The sequence below is a fragment of the Euphorbia lathyris genome, chromosome 2 (genome assembly GCF_963576675.1).
Source record: "Euphorbia lathyris chromosome 2, ddEupLath1.1, whole genome shotgun sequence".
Lineage (NCBI taxonomy): Eukaryota > Viridiplantae > Streptophyta > Magnoliopsida > Malpighiales > Euphorbiaceae > Euphorbia > Euphorbia lathyris.
In genome coordinates this window covers 67,671,459-67,691,014 of record NC_088911.1, presented here as the reverse complement: position 1 = coordinate 67,691,014, position 19,556 = coordinate 67,671,459, and the positions used below count along the sequence as shown (strand labels likewise).

The window sequence follows — 19,556 nt, the reverse complement described above, 5'->3', positions numbered from 1 at the left end:
TGAAGGCTGTCGTTTGGCTAGAAAAAATTGTTATCTTATTTATGAAATATGACTGTTCCTTGCAATTTAGATGAATTATATCACGACTCTGTTTTCTTCCAAAATTTTCAAGTTCAAATTGCTATCTCTGCCATTTGATATTGTTCCTTTGAGAGTATTTGGCTATTTTCCATAGAAAGGACAATTTTTTGTTAATCTATATGTGTGTGTGTGTATGTAACATTCTTAATGCACTATTGAGTTATTTTTAGCTATTTTTTCAGATTAGCTAGTTTGAGTTTTCTTACTGGTGTTGCACAAACCTATACTTTCTGTTTTCTCTTGTTAAGCATTAGATTGTGTGTGGCCTATTCCAAAATATGGGAACTATAAGGTTCGTGGTTTTTCAACAGATGGCTTGCTTTGTAGTAATGCTCCTTTTTTGATACTTTATTTGTTTCATAGTAGACATACATTAATACATACATTATTTTTTTCTCTGATAAACTGTTAGAAGAGTATAAGGTACACTTGTGGGATGTTTATTTGTCATTAAGATGTGTGCTGAGCCCATATTTTATTGATGCATTACAGGCAAGAGGCTTGAAGAAACACTTATAGAGGCTCAATGCCCCCAAACATTGGATGCTTGACAAACTTGGTGGTGCTTTTGTATGTTAACTATCTATTTGAACTCAATTATCCTTGTATACATACCTGTTCTTGTGGCTCTAATTCCTTACTTTTTGTTTCTTCTGTTATATTATTAGGCACCCAAACCATCAAATGGACCTCACAAGTCCAGGGAATGCTTGTCGTTAATCCTTATTATGCGTAACAGGCTTAAGTATGCTCTCACGTATCGTGAAGTTATTGCTATTCTAATGCAGCGTCATGTTCTTGTTGATGGGAAAGTTAGGACAGATAAAACATATCCTTCTGGTTTCATAGGTATGTGGACTTCTGACTTCACACTTTTTTTTCTATGTACATTGTGCTTAAATATTTGCAGCTTTTCCTGATTTCTTCCTTTTGAGCATTGGTTGTTCATAAATGGCCAAATTTCATGCATAATTGTTTGGCCGAATATGTTATTATTGTGTTTTATCTTTTTGAAGGTGTGATTTTGTATTGTATTGATTACCTTGCTTTAATTTTTGCATGCACAAATGTTGTGTCAATTCCAAAACAAATGAGAACTTATGTCTCCTCTATGACACCAAAGGCCGCTTCCGTCTCCATTCCATTAGAGATGATGAGGCAAAGGTTATGTCTCTTTCTATTACATAAGACTTTAGTTTTATATAAATCATATGTACTCTAACTGAGATCAAATGTTAAATTTTAGTCCGAGGACTAAATTCTATGTATAATCAATGTTATGCATCAAGAGACTTAGTTGATTTTGAATCAATGAACACATGTAAATCTTATTTAAAATAAAGATGACAAAGACACCCTTTTAGCAATAAAGGAGAATGTGTATCAGACACTCTATGACTAGTACATTCAGATGTATGTAGTCATATGTCAACACAAGCAATAGAAAGGTTCAGTTACTTTATTAGCTTCATAAGATGATCATACTAGGTATTGATTCATCTGCTTGATGAAGCATAAGTTAGAAGCTTTTGAGAGAAAGTTCAAATGCTTCAAGGATGAAGTAGAAAATCAAACAGGAAAGACTATTAAAGTACTTTGATTGGATCGAGGCAGAGAATATTTTTTAAATGATTTCCTTAATTATCTAAATGAATATGGATTCACTCACAATGGACTCCTCCTTATACACCACGATGTATCTGAAAGGAGAAATTATACTCTATTAGATATAGTACGATCCCTAGAAGCCGCCTTATTTACCTTGAACCGAGTATCCACAAAACTGCCAAGTTCTATTCCATTTGAATTGTTCATTGGAAAAGAATCCCATTATCTCTTTCATGAGAATTTTTGGGTGTTCAGCATATGTTAAATGCATAGCATCAGATTAAGTTAGACCCTAAATCTGATAAATACTTCTCCGTTGGAAGTCCGAAAGAAATAGTAGGATATTACTTCCATCATCCATGATCTGAAAGTAATAGTATCCAAACACGCTGTATTTCTAGAGAAAGAGTTTCTTTTAGAAACACAAATAGAAAGTGTGATTGAACTTGAAGAAGTTCAAGAAGAAGGATTGGCTGAAATAGCGGAAGCGATGATGGAACCCGAATCTGTCTCACAAGATGAGACACTGGTGACACTACTAACTCATAGGTTTGGTCGAGTTCATCAAATCCCAAAGAGATTTGGATTTCTAGTGGGAGTCGATGAAATCCCAAAGTGATTTGGATTTCTAGTGGGAGACGACGAAGAGGTTCACGTGTTAGACGATAAACCTACGACTTATGAAAAGGCTCGTGTAAACCTATACATGTAAGCTAGTGGGAGCTCGTATGAGCCTTTACATGTAAACTAGTCAGAGCTTGGTCGTTTACTTAGTATTACATGTCGATGATATTCTACTAATGAGAACGACGTAGCTATACTGCAATCGGTGAAAATTTTGGTTATTGGATAAAATTCTCCATAATAGACTTAGGAGAAGCAACTTACATCTTAAGGATTAAGATCTATGGAGATATATTGAGAAGAATGCTTGACCCCTCCCAGTCTAAATACGTTGACAAAATGCTCAAAGTGTTTTGCACTAGACCTAACATCACTTTTGTCTTGAGCATGACAAAGTAGATTATAGGTGAATCTGAGTGATGGTCACTGGATTGATATCAATAACATTCTTAAGTATTTAAAATGACTAAAGACATGTTCCAAGTATATGGAGATGATAATCTAAAAGTTGGAGACTTTCAGATACAAGTCATCAAACAGATAAAGATGATCTTACAGAATACAAGTTTATTATGAAAGAGGTACGGTTAGCTGGAATAGCTCTATCGTGACCGAGCCAGTAAATTAAATCAGAGTATATATATGTAGCAGCTTCGGAAGCAGCTAAAAGAAAGTTTGGAATGAAAGTTCATTAATGAACTAGGCGTGGTACTTGACATTGTTAATGAGATTAACAATAGGGATGTTGCTCTTGCTAAGGGCCCGCAGTCTCATAATACGTCCAAACACTACCTCAGTCATAACTATCTCTTCCGAGAGATAACAACAAAAGTAGATGTGAGAATTAAAAGAGTGCCCACCAAGGCACAACCTTATAGATCCATTTAAAGAATGCCTTACCCCAAAAGGTTCATGATCATCATGCGAACGCTTATGGGAATGTTTTTAGAAACAATTGGCTTTAGTCCAAGTGGGAGAATGTTGGGGTTTATGTCCTATATTAATGAATAAATTGTTTATTTAGTCATTTGTTTTAATAAGATATAGTATAAGTAAAACTATATATAGAAGGCATTAATCTTTCATAAAGAAAGTAATCCTAAGTTTATTTAAGTACTTATAAAGTGTTCATACAAGCATGAAGTGAGACTATACTTTATAATAGACTAATAAACTTAAAATCAACCAAAGTCAAGTAATGTGTTATATGGGTTGACATATTACTGTTGAGACTTGCATGTAACAGTGTTTTCTATCGTGACAGAGAGCTGATCTCACAAGCTTTAGATATAGAGATATCTAGACAGTTACATGGATCCGGTGAAGGAGTTCATTAGGATTGGGACTCGACTTGAGATAACAGTATGGATTGATTTATCTAAGTGTCAACTGTTCATCTCATTAGTATTAGTAGGTAGAACTAATCCTCAAACTCAGACACTCATTAATTAGTGATTCTAGATTATGGAGTGTGATGCTTTGATTCTGTGCGAGCACGATCCACTACAGGTGAGTGCCTGGGGTGTGTGAGAGCAGGGTTGGGTATCACATAAAGTAATTGCAGGATAGTTAATGTTAGATTGAGCATTCGTCACTCCTGATAAATAGGAGATATATCCAAATGGCCGCTTGTGGTGAATTGACTGAAATCCTTGCAAGGTGATATAGTTAAGAGTAGAAATAGAATTTTCACTTAACTTATCTTTCAGAGTAAATTCAACCTGGACAAGTAAAAACGGACTCTTCGTTATATGTAACCTTGACACATTCTATGGTTATAAGGAATTGACCACAGGATATAGCTGATGAAGGATCAAATTATACTGCACCTAATACGGAAAGGTAACCGCCAGAATCAACATGACTTCTTATCGCTCTGGGGGAATGTGACGATTCTGGTAAAAACAGTCTGCACACTCATTTCGTTATGTGTTTTTAAATAGGTTTGGTGAAAGTAATTTAAATAAACATATACGGCTAGCTGCGATAAGAACCTAATGGGTCACACATAGAATTAAGACCGAAGGACGAAATGGTAATTTTGAGAGAGAGGACATGTATATACCGAAATATATATAGGGGATTATTAAGTTGAAATAATTGATTTATGTAGATAATTATATTTAGATTATATTTTTGGTTAAATCAATTGAAGGATAATATTTATTGGATAGTATAATTATATATATATATATATATATACAAACCAATCAGGTTTGGATTTTAGGGTCCGAATCAAACCTGATTGGTTGGTATCTTCAAGAGTTGATTCTTTCTTTAGAGCGGCATCTCTCCATGTTTTTATTTTTGAATCTTCATCAGAATTTTTGTTGGAATCTCTCCCAGTGATTGTGGAATCTCTCCCAATGATTTCTTTTCCTTTATTTTTCTTCGGCATGGCTGGAATTTTGAAGGAATTCACGGGTTAGGAAGTCAGGAATGGAATTTGTATCTCCTTTTATAAACTCAATATCAAAATCATAAATGCTTAAAATTGCTTGCCATCGTGCAAAAATCTGTTTTGATGTAAGGTTTTTAACATCCTTTTGTAAAACTTCTTTTGCACTTTTGCAATCAATTCTTAAAAGAAATTTTTGATTTAGTAAATCACTTTGAAATTTGTTTATACATAAAACAATACTCAAAATTTCTTTTTTAATTGTTGAGTAATTTCTTTGGCATTCATTCCAATGTCCAGAGGTGTATTGAACTATGTGTTCTTTACCCTCGGAAACTTGTTTAAGAATTCCACCATAACCTAGGTCTGAGGCATCTGTTTCTACAACCTTAGGTAGGGAAGGATCAGCTAGATGAAGACAAGGAATCTCTAAGACCTGTTGTTTAATTTTTCTAACAAGAGCAGTATGCTCTTCAGTCCATGGGACAGGATTCTTCTTGAGTCTATCATGTAATGGCTTAGCCATTCTGTTGATATTGGGACAAAAATCAAGAACATAATTAAGGCTTCCTAAAAACCTCTGTAATTGATTTTTATCAAGAATCCTATCGGGAAATTTTTGTGCAAATTGAAGGGATCTTTCAATTGGTGTGATAGTTCCTTTGGATATGTAGTGTCCTAAGAACCTGATGCGAGTTTGGAACAAGGAAATTTTCGATTTCGACACAACCAAACCATTTTTCTTAACAACATAGAAAAAGGTTTTAAGGTGTTTGAAATGTTCTTGAATAGAATTTGAAAAGATAAGAACATCATCGATGTACACAATACAGAATTTTGAATAATCATTGAAAATGTCATTCATAATTCTTTGGAATTCAGAAGGGGCATTTTTCAAACCAAAAGGCATTACATTCCACTCATACTGACCAAAAGGAACAGTAAAAGCAGTTTTGTACCTATGAGATTTTGAAATTTGAATTTGCCAAAATCCTGATTTCATGTCAAATTTCGAAAAAACATAAGCAGAATGAAGTTTTTGCAAAAGATCTTTTTTATTTGGAATAGGGTACCTAATCCATCTCAACGCCTTATTCAAAGGTTTGTAATTTATTACTAACCTAGGCGTTCCTCTCTCTATTTCAGAATTTTTATTGACATAAAATGCAGCACAACTCCAAGGGGACCTTGATTTTGAAATTAGACCCTTTTGTTCTAATTCCTGAATTTCTTTTCTACAGTATTGCTCAAGTTCTTGGTTCATTTGAATTGGCCTAGCCTTGGTTGGAATTTGTTTCTCATCAAAATCAATTTCGTAAGGCAAGTCAACAATATGTTGTTTTCTGTCCCAAAAGGCAGTTGGAAGATCAGAACAAATTTCTTTTTCAATCAAGTTTTGAAATTCAGAAATTTTCTGTTGGATTGAAGGATTATTTATCTGTTCTTCAAACCGTTTGAAAACAACATCTTTTTGGAGAGATTGAAGATGGTAAGTTTTCCCTTTGATTAAAACATTTAAGGAATTTTCATGAATCGAACAAGCTTTGATTAAATCGAGATTCCTTGTTTGAGGTTTTTCGATAAATTCAAAATTTAATTTTCCATTTTCTGTTCTTGAGGAAATTGAATCTGCTTTCACCTTATAAGGAGTAATCAGATTCATGAAAGGAGTTCCCAAAATGACACTGTGTTGAATAGCACTGACAGAAACGAACCAAGTTTTTAGGAGAATATCATTATTTAAAATCGAGGCTTCCGTTTTTGAATCAACAATCAATTTGGAATTATTTGCAGCAGAAAGCCTTTCATTTGTTTTCTCTAAAAACTCTTTTGGAACAATTCCTGATTTTATACAATTTAAATCAGCACCAGTGTCAAAAAGTGCGATGGTATCGATTTGGAAATCTTTTGAAAAAACAAGAGTTATTTTGATAACATATTTTCGGGTAGTGATTTCCCGTAAAACAAAGAGAAAATCAGTTGGAATCTTTTCAACATTTTGAACATTTTGAATTTCATGGGAAGAGGTTTGACCAATCTCAGTTTCTTCAGGAAAATCAGAAGAATCAGAGGTATCTTGAAGAAGTTTCGAAATTAATTCAGAATCCTTTCTTTGCTTTTCTTTAAGTTCTCTAAGCTCAGATTTTATTTCCTTGATTTCCTTTTGTAGTTCTTGAATGCTTGTTTTTTCATTTAAGATGGGTTTTTTCCTTTTATTTAGAATTTTGGTGAGATCGTAGGCTCCTTTACTGGTATTGGGTAAAATGGAAGTTTTCTCTACCTTTTTATCTTCTTTTCTCTCTTCTTGGTTGTCTAAGGATCTTAAAAGTTTATTTAAAAATTCTCTTTTGAGTTCTGGGTCTCCTATGTTGTTAATGATATTTAAAGTCGTACTTTGTTCCCTAGTTAAAACATTAATTTCAAAAGAGCTCGTAGAGCTAGTTGCAACGATTTCATCTAATTGAAGGTCTTGGTTGTTTTCAGAGGATATTGAAGAAAGGTTTTCAGAATCAGAACTAGAGGTATCGGAAGAGGAATCAAGAAGTAGATTGGAGATTTTGTTGGTTATTTCATCATCTAGTTGTAGTTCATGTAATTTTTTATTGAATTTACAAAATTTCAGCCATGCCGAAGAAAAATAAAGGAAAAGAAATCACTGGGAGAGATTCCACAATCACTGGGAGAGATTCCAACAAAAATTCTGATGAAGATTCAAAAATAAAAACATGGAGAGATGCCGCTCTAAAGAAAGAATCAACTCTTGAAGATACCAACCAATCAGGTTTGGACCCTAAAATCCAAAAATGGTTGGCAGAAACATTTGCAAAATCCCCGGAGCTTCAACAAGCTCTAGTCAAGTATCAGACTCCAAAAGAAGAGATTCCAATTGTTCAAAAACCTGAGAAAGGAGAATCTTCTTCAACAAAAGCCCTTTCTCATGAAATTTCTAAAAATGTTTTAAGTTCCCAAATCTCAACTTTCCAAAAATATTTTCATGATACCCAAAAAACAATCTCCAATTCCAATTTTCAAAATTCCCAAGTGGCTTTCACACATGTTGTCCCTTCTCCAATTCCTTCAACTTTTCCAAGTGATTTTATTGTCAAGAATTCATTTCAAAATGTTCTTTCTGTAGAAAAAGGCTTTTATCATGAAGATCCTCAAGTTTCAATTGAAAAAGCTTTTGGTAAAAATTGGTTTTTCAAATCATAGGACTTAAACAAGACTTCACGATATTATGAAATGATTCTTACTGTCACAAATTCTGCTTCTTTCAAACACTTTTACTGGAAATCTGAACACTCAGACCCAGCATATTCACAGTAAAAATTCACAAGGTTATTTCTCCGATAGACTGGAAACACCCACTGTCTGAACCTGTGTATTTTCCTGTGGAATACAAAGAAGAAGAATTTTATGAGACTCCTTTTAATTACTGGGAATACCAACAGGCCTGGTGGAATGCCCTCCTGATTAATAATGTTGGGAGAAAACATTCTTGGCTTATCTTTTTTGATACCGCTTGTAATCCAGAAAAATTTCCTCTTTGGTTCCAACAATGGTGGGAACATTGGGGTTGCGTTGAGCAAATCCTCCAAGACAGAATTCTTACTTGTTACAAAAAATTTAAGGCGGGTTACAAACCCAGTGAGGAGGAAAAAAGGTTCTCTCCCTTGGCTTTATTTTGCATGAAATTTTACTTTGCTTGGGTAGGTGCTTCGAAGGTACAATATGCAGAAAATTATAGAAATTCACTGATTCAAAGGAGATTTCTAGTAAGATGGTGGGACAAATTCAAGATTCCTCCTAGTCTCACTGTTGAGAAAATGGATATATGGTTGAAAAATCCTACTAGAAAATCTGGAGAAATACAGTTCACTGAGAATCGATTCCTTCCACTTTCCAAACAAATACCTGAAAAAACCATTTCTTTGGGACAAGCACAATTTTTGGCCGAGAAATCCCACTTAGCCTCAAAATTAGCTGCAGCAAAAACCCCTGAAGAGATGACTGCTTTGTTCAGAAAATACCTTCCCCAATCCCAGTCAGACTCGGACCAGGATGAACCAGCAATTAACTTGAGTGATAATGATTCCGACTATGATCACTTTAGCATGTTTGGTAATTCTGGTTTCTAAAAAAAAAAATAAATAAAAAAAAAAAAAAAAAAAAGATCCCGCTAAGTTACCTTAAATGGTACTTAGGCAAAACTTAAGGGACAATTACTCCCCAAAATCCAAATTTTGAAGATTGCAGATCTTGAAGATTCCAAAGATTGAAGATTTTTGAAGATTCCAGAAAACTGTGTTCCAATGAAATTATTTGAAGATTCCAACACGTGACCACTGACAATTTTGCAGACAGACATTGCAGCTGGCATGTGGATATACTGTACCAGTACTATTCACAAAGACAAAATTGCCCTTGGTTACTATTCATGATTCCAAAAATACCCCTGGTTACTATTTATGATTCCAAAAATGCCATTTGGTTTGCCTATATAAGGAGGTACCCTCCAACACTACATCCATCCATTTCATACATCCATTTTCAAGCATTCATTCTACTCTCCATACACCTTCTCTCTCCTTCCAACACTCTCTCTCTTCTCTCCATCATCTCTTCCACTTCCATCCCTACCTTCTACCTTCATCCATATACACCACCTTCCTCCTTCATCCATATACACCACCTTCCTCTTTCATCCATATACACCACATTTTCCACCCCAAACCTTAAATTTCTCTCTTGTAATCAATTTCAAGAATAATTTGTAATTCATTTTACGAAGGAAGTTGTATCTCCAGTTTTTGATTCCAAATTTGTAAGTTTTTGATGGTTGGCTACGCCACCTACTTTTAATAAATTTCATATTTCAAGTTTATTTATCTAGATCCTTTCAAATTTTGTGGGATCCCTTACAAAAGTATGCAAGCTTATGGTCTATGATCATAAGTAGACAGAAACTGGGGGACGCTCAAGTTTGAAAGTTACTATTTTGTTTATTTCATTTTCTTACCTATATATATATATATATATATATCTATTAGTATTATATTAAATATATATACATATATTATATTTTATATATATATATATATATATATATATATATATATATATATTACATATATATATATATATATATTATATACATATTATCTATATATTATATTATATATTATATATTATATATATACATATACATATATATCTATATTTATATTTCATTTCAATATTCTCATCATCATTTTTGTCTTTTCCTGTTTTTTTTCACATTCCCATTATTATCTTTGTTTTTTCTATTTATCGGTTTTTAGAATATAGTCTATTAATATTTCCGTGTTGTTTATTAGACCCCTTGGATCCGTGGGCGTGTCTGGCATATATATATATATATGTGTGAATATTATCCTAACTTAAATAAAAGAATAATATTGTTTGGAAGTACAATTTTGATTATATTTCTGAATAAATATCATAACTTAATTGAAGTGCTCTAATGGGATTGGAGTTATATTTATCAATACTATTAAATGTAAGTTATTCTTATTAATGTTTATTTATTAGAAAAACCAATGGGATTGAAATTCTAATAAATTAAACTTAATGGGAATAAGAGTAGAAGTATCAAACACTATAAATACACCCATGTGTTGCATATTTCAATAATCTCATTCTTAGAGAAGAAAAGTTCTTAATGTCTCTCATTCGATAAATTACTTTTGCGTTCCATTCGTTTCTTAGTTCGCGTGGATACCGTTAGAGGCAATCTACTCTTGGTTGATATTTGGTTGATTACTAACGCTTCGTTTTGATTTCTTGATTGTGTTCGTGATTGACGGTGATATCCTCGTGGGCACTTCGTTTGCAACGGTACATAGTTCGTCAACAAAGTTACATATGTTTAATCCCTCTTTATATGAAATAACGATTAACAGATCTTGGGAAAAGGGAAATAGATAAAATAGATAAAATTTTATAATTCCGCTGTGCCTAGGCTTGTCTATTTTCCTTCAACGTACATCGCTCTTTTCACTTGAGGAGAATGAAAATATAATCATGTAGCTATATATAACCTACGTATGATAAACAGACTCATGGTGATAGCCAGACTTGAACCTTTTTATATTAAAATAATAATTTTGTTTTCTTTTTTTTTTTGTCAACTTGAGGTTTAGATATATAAATGATAAATGGAGTCTAAAATAATTTGAAATATGGCAATATATTCTATGCCATGAGATCTTTTTAATTGTATATTATAAACTCAAAACAGACAAGTGATGAATGAGAAATTGATGCTCAAAGTGAACGACTTGAAATGGTTTCGAAGAGGATAAAAAAATTAAGCTTCCCCATCCCATATAGGAAAGAAATGAGAATTTTCACTAGTTTATAAGTAAAAGGCCTTTACAATCCTTTAACCAATTACTAGGGGAAAATTCTCTCTCACGCATAGGGGCTGCAGTCGAATCACCACCGGATTAGGAGCGCATACCCACACTGTTGGGGTTTAATGTCCTATAAACAATTATTTTAGGATTTAAACTATTTGTGTTGAATTTTTCTTTTATCAATCATTTGTTTTATGAGATATATATGTTTAACTATATAGAGGCATTAAATATTTTATCACAACTAATCAAGTTAAATAAAAGAAAATCGCAAGTTTATTTAAACAATTATAAAGTGTTCATACAAATATGAAGTGGGACTATACTTTATAACAATGATAATAGTGAAACTTCTCGCCGGAGCACTTCCCTATGAGGTGCCATTGGGTTCGGCGGGGGACACTCTGATGCCAAAATCAGTAATAATTCTAAGAATAATCTCAAAAGCACTTATAATAATGAATATGAATGCATACCTAATAGTCCTTGAGATTGGTGTATTTATATTAGATTATGTAACCATCTTTATAGTATACGAACAATCTAGGATTTAATGCTCTTCAATGTCTTTATTGCACATTCTCCAGGTTTGTCCGTTAGTGTCATTAATGAGCCATTTAATGACACTAATTGTGGAGGTCTCCTGAAAGACGACTCAGTTGTAATGGTGGCATATCATCCTTAATTGGCGTATCTACCCTCTTTAGGAGTGTCCAGTTCTCACCTGGCATATTTGACCCATGTGGCATATCCTAGGCTCAACTGGCATATGCCTTATCTTCATATCCGTGGATTTTTCCACGTGGCTCTGTTTTGTACACACATGTCCTTTTGTCTGTGGGTTTTTACTATTTTTCCCTAGAGATAACATGCGGATGTTATCAAAAGCCCCCCCTCCCCCAAATGCCATTCAAGTCCTCCAGGCCTTTTCACCTTCATGGCGTGCTTGTGGATTGATTGCGTTATGTGGGCATGCTTTTCTTTGCCATTCAAAGGAAGACAAGTGGCACGTCTGTACCCAGTTCCCTAGGTACCAACGCCCTTTCTTTTATAAGGGTGGATTTTTCATTTTTTAGAATTCTCACTTCGTCTTCTTCCTTGCTTCTTGCTCCCAGAATTCCTTCTTTTCACTCTCAGACCTTCATCTTCGATTTTCTCTTTTCATGTAAGTGCCCTTTTCCTATTGACAACTTCTTGTACTTCGTTTGTTTTGAATATGAGTCTAGATTCTTCTGTTGAGTCATCTGAGAGGACTTGAGGTCTTGAAGAGGCCCAAAGGGTACCTCAGAACGTTCCTTCTCCTCCTCCGGCCACAAACTTCGGTTGTTACGGTGGAGGCACCTAATCTCCTTTTTGGGGAGGAGGAACACGATAGTTCTTCGACCCCCAAAAAGAAAAAGGGAGCCAAGGCTCCTAAAATGGAAATTACTAAGTGAAAAATTGACTTTGGGGTGATTGTCTCCCTGAAGTGTCTGTATCCTTAGTTGCAGGCGGCTTAGTGCGTAGTCTAAGGGCCTTATTGCTGCCCATCCCATCCCCTAAAGGGGTGTTTCTTAGTGTATATGAGCCACATTATGGCATCTGAATTCAAATATGTTTCATAATTCATGCACACATTACAACAGTGTTTATGATTCATTAACATTCACATATGATTCACGCATATTATAAGAGTTAATATATGTTGTACTTAGTTCAACAGTCTACAAAGTTTATCAACAGATGAAGAGTGGCGATGAAATATTTCTGATGCAATCTAAGTTAAACATTGAGCATTTGCTCCATTGCCGACCATTGATAAAAAAAACACATAACATTTAGAATTATGACCCAATTAATCCTTGTTTATCATTTGTAAACGTCATATGGCATTTGAATGACCTTCGCATATATTATTCGATGTTCCTACTCTTGGATCTTACCTTAAATTATTTAGAATGAAAATCACTTGCGGCAGTGTCATAATACTATTTAGGGTTAATTTCAAATAGATGCATGTTTCACGGATTTGCAGATTGGTACATGTGGTATTTTTCGTTACAAACACAGCCTTGTAGGAGGCGTCGTCACCAAAATCAAGGTAAGGACCTTAACTAGGGGTGTTCAACGGTCGGTTCGGTCTGAAAACTGAACCGAACCAAAATAACCAAATAACAAATATTACTTAAAATAAAAAAATCGAATCTAACGGAATAATATTCATAAACCGAATAGAACCGAGTATTTCAGTTAGGTTCGGTACTCGGTTTTATCATTTATTAAACACAGTCTTTTTCTTCTTCTTATTCTTCCTTTCTTTTTTTCATGATGGAATTTCTGGAATTCCAGAATTAAGATGGGAATTTTTCAGCATTAGAATGTTAGAAAATTCCAGTGTTAAACGTTGGATTTCCCAACGTTTTATACGTTGAAATTTTCTAGTATTTTCTAGAATTTCCAGAAGAAAATTCTAGAAATTTAGAATAAGAATTTTGAAAAAAAAGGAAGAAGGCAAAAGGTAAATCCTCCCTCTCCCCCCCCCCCCTTCAAATACTCATCTGCCACGTCACCCATTTAACAAATTCCATCCATTTGCCTTGGTTTTGGTAACGGTACAAACCACATGTTGCGTTTGTAATGAAAAATACCACAAAGACCTACAAATCTGTGAAACCATAAGGCATATATTTAAAATTATCCTTACTATTTAATAAATGCTTGTAATTTAATTAAACTTCTTTCAAATTAAGAGAAGTCATTTTTATCTTAAGAAAACACAACCTGTTAACAATATTTCATTATACCAATTAATTAAATGGTTTGTCTAAACTAAAGATTTCGAGTTCAAAATGTAACTACAATAAACTCCTCATTAAGGGAATCCACCAAAAGAGTGTCTAACCAGACTTAAACCGATTAACTTAGCCGTTTTGAGATTATAATATACCATGAAAAATATCTCATGGCATAGAACACGTCAACGTATTTCAAATTATTTTAAACTCCATTTGTTCATTATATATTTAAACCTCAAGTTGACGAAAAATAACAAACCAAAATTGTTATTTTAATACAAATTTTCAACATACATTTAGTTATTAGTTCGGTTTCTCTTGCTTTTTTTGTTTATTTATTTTTTGAATTTTTTTTAATTTGAAAACAATGAATATGTTAAGTTACCTTGAATTAATTTTTGGGTTAATTAAAAAAAACCATGTGGTTTCACGGATTCACAGATTGATATCTGTGGTGTTTTTTGTTCCAAAAATAACCATGTGTTTTGCTCCGTTAGCAAAATCAAAGCAAAAATCTTAACACTGTTAAATTGCTGACATGAAAAGGGGCAATTTTGTAAATAAGTTTTTTATTTTACACACTTTTACTTTTCAAAGACAAATTTAATTTTTAAATTTTTTTTCTCTCTCCTCTATCTCCTCCACCTTCTTCACCATACAACTCGATTAAAAAATCTTTGAATTTCAGAATCAAAATTCCGGGTAAGCAAATAAGTGCAATGAAAAAATGTTAGTCGTGATTGGACGAAGATACAAGTACTAGAAAGGATATCATCAAGCACAACAAAAGAACAATATCAGGTTTTACAACGAACAAAATTCAATTTAGCAACATATCATTTATCTTGCCACTAACACAAGCAGAGCATGCATGAACAAGCTAATTCTATAATGGAATGACCCATATCTCCAACTATCAGGTGCTTCAGTATTCCACATGATCAATACATCATTCCAGTTGTAAAATTATCAAATTCATCTAAATCGAAACTGCACACCGAAAATAACCACTACTAACACATCATTCCAGTGATTCTTGAAGCTGTAAAAACTCTTTTGTCATGCTTCATCATATCTATAGATCAGAGCACCGACACCATCATTATTCATAAACCCAATCAAGACCTCTACAGACAAAATTTTCCATCTAGAGCAAGTTGAATCATCTTACATAAGAAATCATCATTAATCACTCATGTATTTTCATTTAATCGCATTAGCGATAGTGGGCACAAAAAGATGTTCATGCAAGTAATAAGATTTTCTACGAACTGACTCAACGCTTTGGATGCCTATAACGTCTTTTTCCAAGTTATAAGGGTTTATGCTCTTAATAGAGAGACAAAATAATTGTTCAAATATGTTTCACAATTCATGCACACATTACAACAATGTTTATGATTTATTAACATTCATATACGACTCACGCACATTATAAGAGTTAATATATGTTGTACTTAGTTCGGCACTCCACAAAGTCTATCAACAGATGATGCGTGACGATGAAATATTTGTGATGCAATCCAAGTTAAACATTGAGCCTTCGCTTCCATCACCGACTATTGACAAAAAAAAAACATAACATTTAGAATTATGACCCATTTAACCTTTGTTTACCATTTGTAAACATCGTATAGAATCCAAATGACCTTCGCATATATTGTTCGATATTCCTATCTCTTGGATCTTACCTTAAATTATTTAGAATAAAAATCACTTGCGCCAAACCATTATATAATCTTTTTCTATTTATATCTTTTTGTTTTACAAACAGAAACAGTGTATGGTTGGTATTTATTAAACTTTGAACTTTCTTCAAAAGAACTTCAAAAATGCTTTAATGGAGTTGTACGATGAAAAAGGTGGAGGAGAATGAGGAACAAGAGAAGATATATATATATATATATAAATTAATTTTGTCTATGAAAAGTCAAAATGTGTTAAAAAAAATAAAATATTTACAAAACTACCATTTATGACGTCAACAATTTAACAATGTTAAGGCTTTTACCTTGATTTTGTTAACAGAGAAAAACACATGATTGTTTTTGGAACAAAAAAATCACAAATACCAATCTATAAATTCGTGAAAACATAAGAGGTTTTTTTATGAAATTAACTCTATTTATTTATATTTTTTTGTTTACAGCTTTTTATATATATATAATTTATAAAAATAATTTGAAATTAATTAATATATATATATATAATATAAATATTATTTATTTATTATGCCACCAATCGACCAACCCAAATCCTCTGGTCCAAACAAGTAAGCCCTAACCTAACAATAAATCTAAGGGAAAATTACACAGAAATTCATATTTAAAAAATTATTTACAACTATGTCAAGTCATGATTTTGGATTATATCAAACTAGTAAAATCAGTACTTTTAATATATTTTAAGGATTGGAATTTATAAATTAGAAATCTAGAATATATTTTCTATTATGAATTGTAGTCTAGATTTTTTAAATTATAGTGTAAAATCATAATATATAGAGAATAATGACATATTTAGAATTAAGTTTGGTGATATGACTTAGTTGTAATTTTGTACTTAATTGTGATATTCATGTATTTGACCTTAAATCTAAATCTGATTTTATTGATTTCCAGCCCGGTTATGATAATATTGCAAATTACAAAGAAATCACCAATACCTTAAGAAAGCACAGCCTAGTATTCATTATACCAATTAATTAAATGGTTCAAAGATCTAGAGTTCAAAATGTAACTATACAGTAAACTCTCGTTAAGAGAATCCACCAAAAGAGTTTTGGTGTCTAACCAAACTTAAATCGATGCCAAATTTCCTTCTTATGAAGGATTTCAAATGAACCATAAGAAATACCTGGCCTGCATAATGCATGTGATTCAGGGTTATCGAAACTATGATATTAAGCAAACCAATTTAATTTAACAGAAAAAAGAAAAAAAAATCTTCATAGTTGTAAATTGTGCCTATAGATAAAAATAAACTGCAATACACCTAGAGTAAAGTAACCCTCACCAAGCGTTCAATAAAAATAACTCCCTTTCGGCATGAAGTTTGAAAGGCCTCATAAGCAAGCAGACATAGTACCTCAAAAAAGTTACCCTAACCTTAAAAGGGCTTTTAGGCAATTGTTTGTGCTGCTGCAGCCTACCTCTTTCTCACCTCCTCAATGATGGACAGCTTAATACCTTTGCCTTTTGGAAGAGATACCCATGGTTTTGTCCCCTTTCTAATGGTGAACACATTTCCCAACCGGGTAGCGAACTCATGACCGGTTGCATCTTGGATGTGAATAGTCTCAAAACTTCCCTTATGCTTTTTCCTGTTTTTTATCACTCCAACTCGTCCTCTGTTCCTCCCTCCAGTCACCATCACAACATTTCCCACATCAAACTTGATGAATTCAGTAATTTTGTTGCTCTCCAGGTCTAGATTTTATGGTGTCATTGGCTTTGATGAGTGGATCTGGATAACGAATAGTGCGCCCATCATAAGTGTTAAGGTAAGGGATTCCTTTTTGGCCAAATTGAATCGAGCGGACTTTGCAAAGTTTGAACTGCATAACATTGATTATACACAGAATTTAGTCCCCGGACTAAAATTTAACATTTGATTTCAGTTAGAGTACACATGATTTATATAAAATAAAGTCTTATGTGATAGAAAGAGACATAACCTTTGCCTCATCATCCTAATGGAATGGAGACGGAAGCGACCTTTGGTGTCATAGAGGAGACGGAAGTTCTCATTTGTTTTTGGAATTGAGACATTTGTGCATGCAAAAATTAAAGCAAGGTAATCAATACAATACAAAATCACACCTTCAAAAAGATAAAACACAATAATAACATATTCGGCCAAACAATTATGCATGACATTTGGCCATTTTTCAACAACCAATGCTCAAAAGGAAGAAATCAGTAAAAGCTGCAAACATTTAAGCACAATGTACATAGAAAAAAAAAGTGTGAAGCCAGAAGTCCACATACCCATGAAACCAGAAGGATATGTTTTATCTGTCCTAACCTTCCCATCAACAAGAACATGACGCTGCATTAGAATAGCAATAACTTCACGATACGTGAGAGCATACTTAAGCCTGTTACGCATAATAAGGATTAACGACAAGCATTCCCTGGACTTGTGAGGTCCAGATGATGGTTTGGGTGCCTAATAATATAACAGAAGAAACAAAAAGTAAGGAATTAGAGCCACAAGAATAGGTATGTATACAAGGATAATTGAGTTCAAATAGATAGTTAACATACAAAAGCACCACCAAGTTTGTCAAGCATCCAATATTTGGGGGGCATTGAGCCTCTTCAAGTGTTTCTTCAAGCCTCTTGCCTGAAATGCATCAATAAAATATGGGCTCAGCACACATCTTAATGACAGATAAACATCCCACAAGTGTACCTTATACTCTTCTAACAGTTTATCAGAGAAAAAAATAATGTAAGTATTAATGTATGTCTACTATGAAACAAATAAAGTATAAAAAAAAGGAGCATTACTACAAAGCAAGCCATCTGTTGAAAAACCACGAACCTTATAGGCCACATACAATCTAATGCTTAACAAGAGAAAACAGAAAGTATAGGTTTGTGCAACACCAGTCAGAAAACTCAAACTAACTAATCTGAAAAAATAGCTAAAAATAACTCAATAGTGCATTAAGAATGTTACATACACACACACATATAGATTAAAAAAAATGTCCTTTTTATGGCAAATAGCCAAATACTCTCAAAGGAACAATATCAAATGGCAAAGATAGCATTTTGAACTTGAAAATTTTGGAAGAAAACAGAGTCGTGATATAATTCATCTAAATTGCAAGGAACAATCATATTTCATATATGAGATGACAATTTTTTCTAGCCAAATGACAGCCTTCACTTTCTCATATACAGTACGAACGGCCATAAACCTGGAATAGATACTAAGAACTTTTAAAATAACAATGAAATCTCAAAATCGTATAACAAAAAAGTATTTTAACTCGTCTGATGATATGCAAAATAAATTCCTAGCTACAATCAATAAAAAGAAAAACAAATCAGAATATAAAAGTATCTACCTTGTTTTACAGTCAGAATTCAGAGGACATAGAAGAATAAAAGATGGAAGAAATCTTACCATTTTTCTTTTTTCTGTTGATTACTCTCTTCTTCTCAAAGTAACTGATAAGAGAAGCCGACTTGTAACAGCAAAGAAAAGAAAGAGAGAAACCTTGTGCCGCAACCCTAAAATTTATTTTAGTTGTATTTCCGTAAATGCCCCCCTCTCTTTTTCCTTATTGAAATCTGTCGAGTAAATTACACAGGTAGTAACTAAATTTTAATCCCAATTCACTTTTGTACTTAGATTTAATTTTAGAAAGAAAAAAAACCATAATTACACCTCAGGATTTTAGAGCAAGTTCTTAATCAATTATTTTTTCAAATCATTGATCATCGATTCTGATATGGATCAATCTCTTATTTAACTTTTTCGTTAAGTTTGAGCTGCATACATCGTTAAGGCGATTTGACCAATTGAAATAGACAAATAAAAATAAAAGTTTCTTGACTACGAGAGAAAAAAAATAAAAAGTAAAAAAAATGATGTAAATTAATTTCCAGTAGGTTTTTCTAATCTCGATCTTCTCCTATTAAATTTCACGATTTCCAG

At 33.0% G+C, this 19,556-nt stretch overlaps 1 pseudogene; it reads right to left on the bottom strand.

Moving 5' to 3' along the window:
- Positions 1–16,785: 16,785 nt before the first annotated feature.
- LOC136218524 (small ribosomal subunit protein eS4x-like) lies at positions 16,786–18,193 on the bottom strand (annotated as a pseudogene).
- Between the last annotated feature and the right edge of the window lie 1,363 nt (positions 18,194–19,556).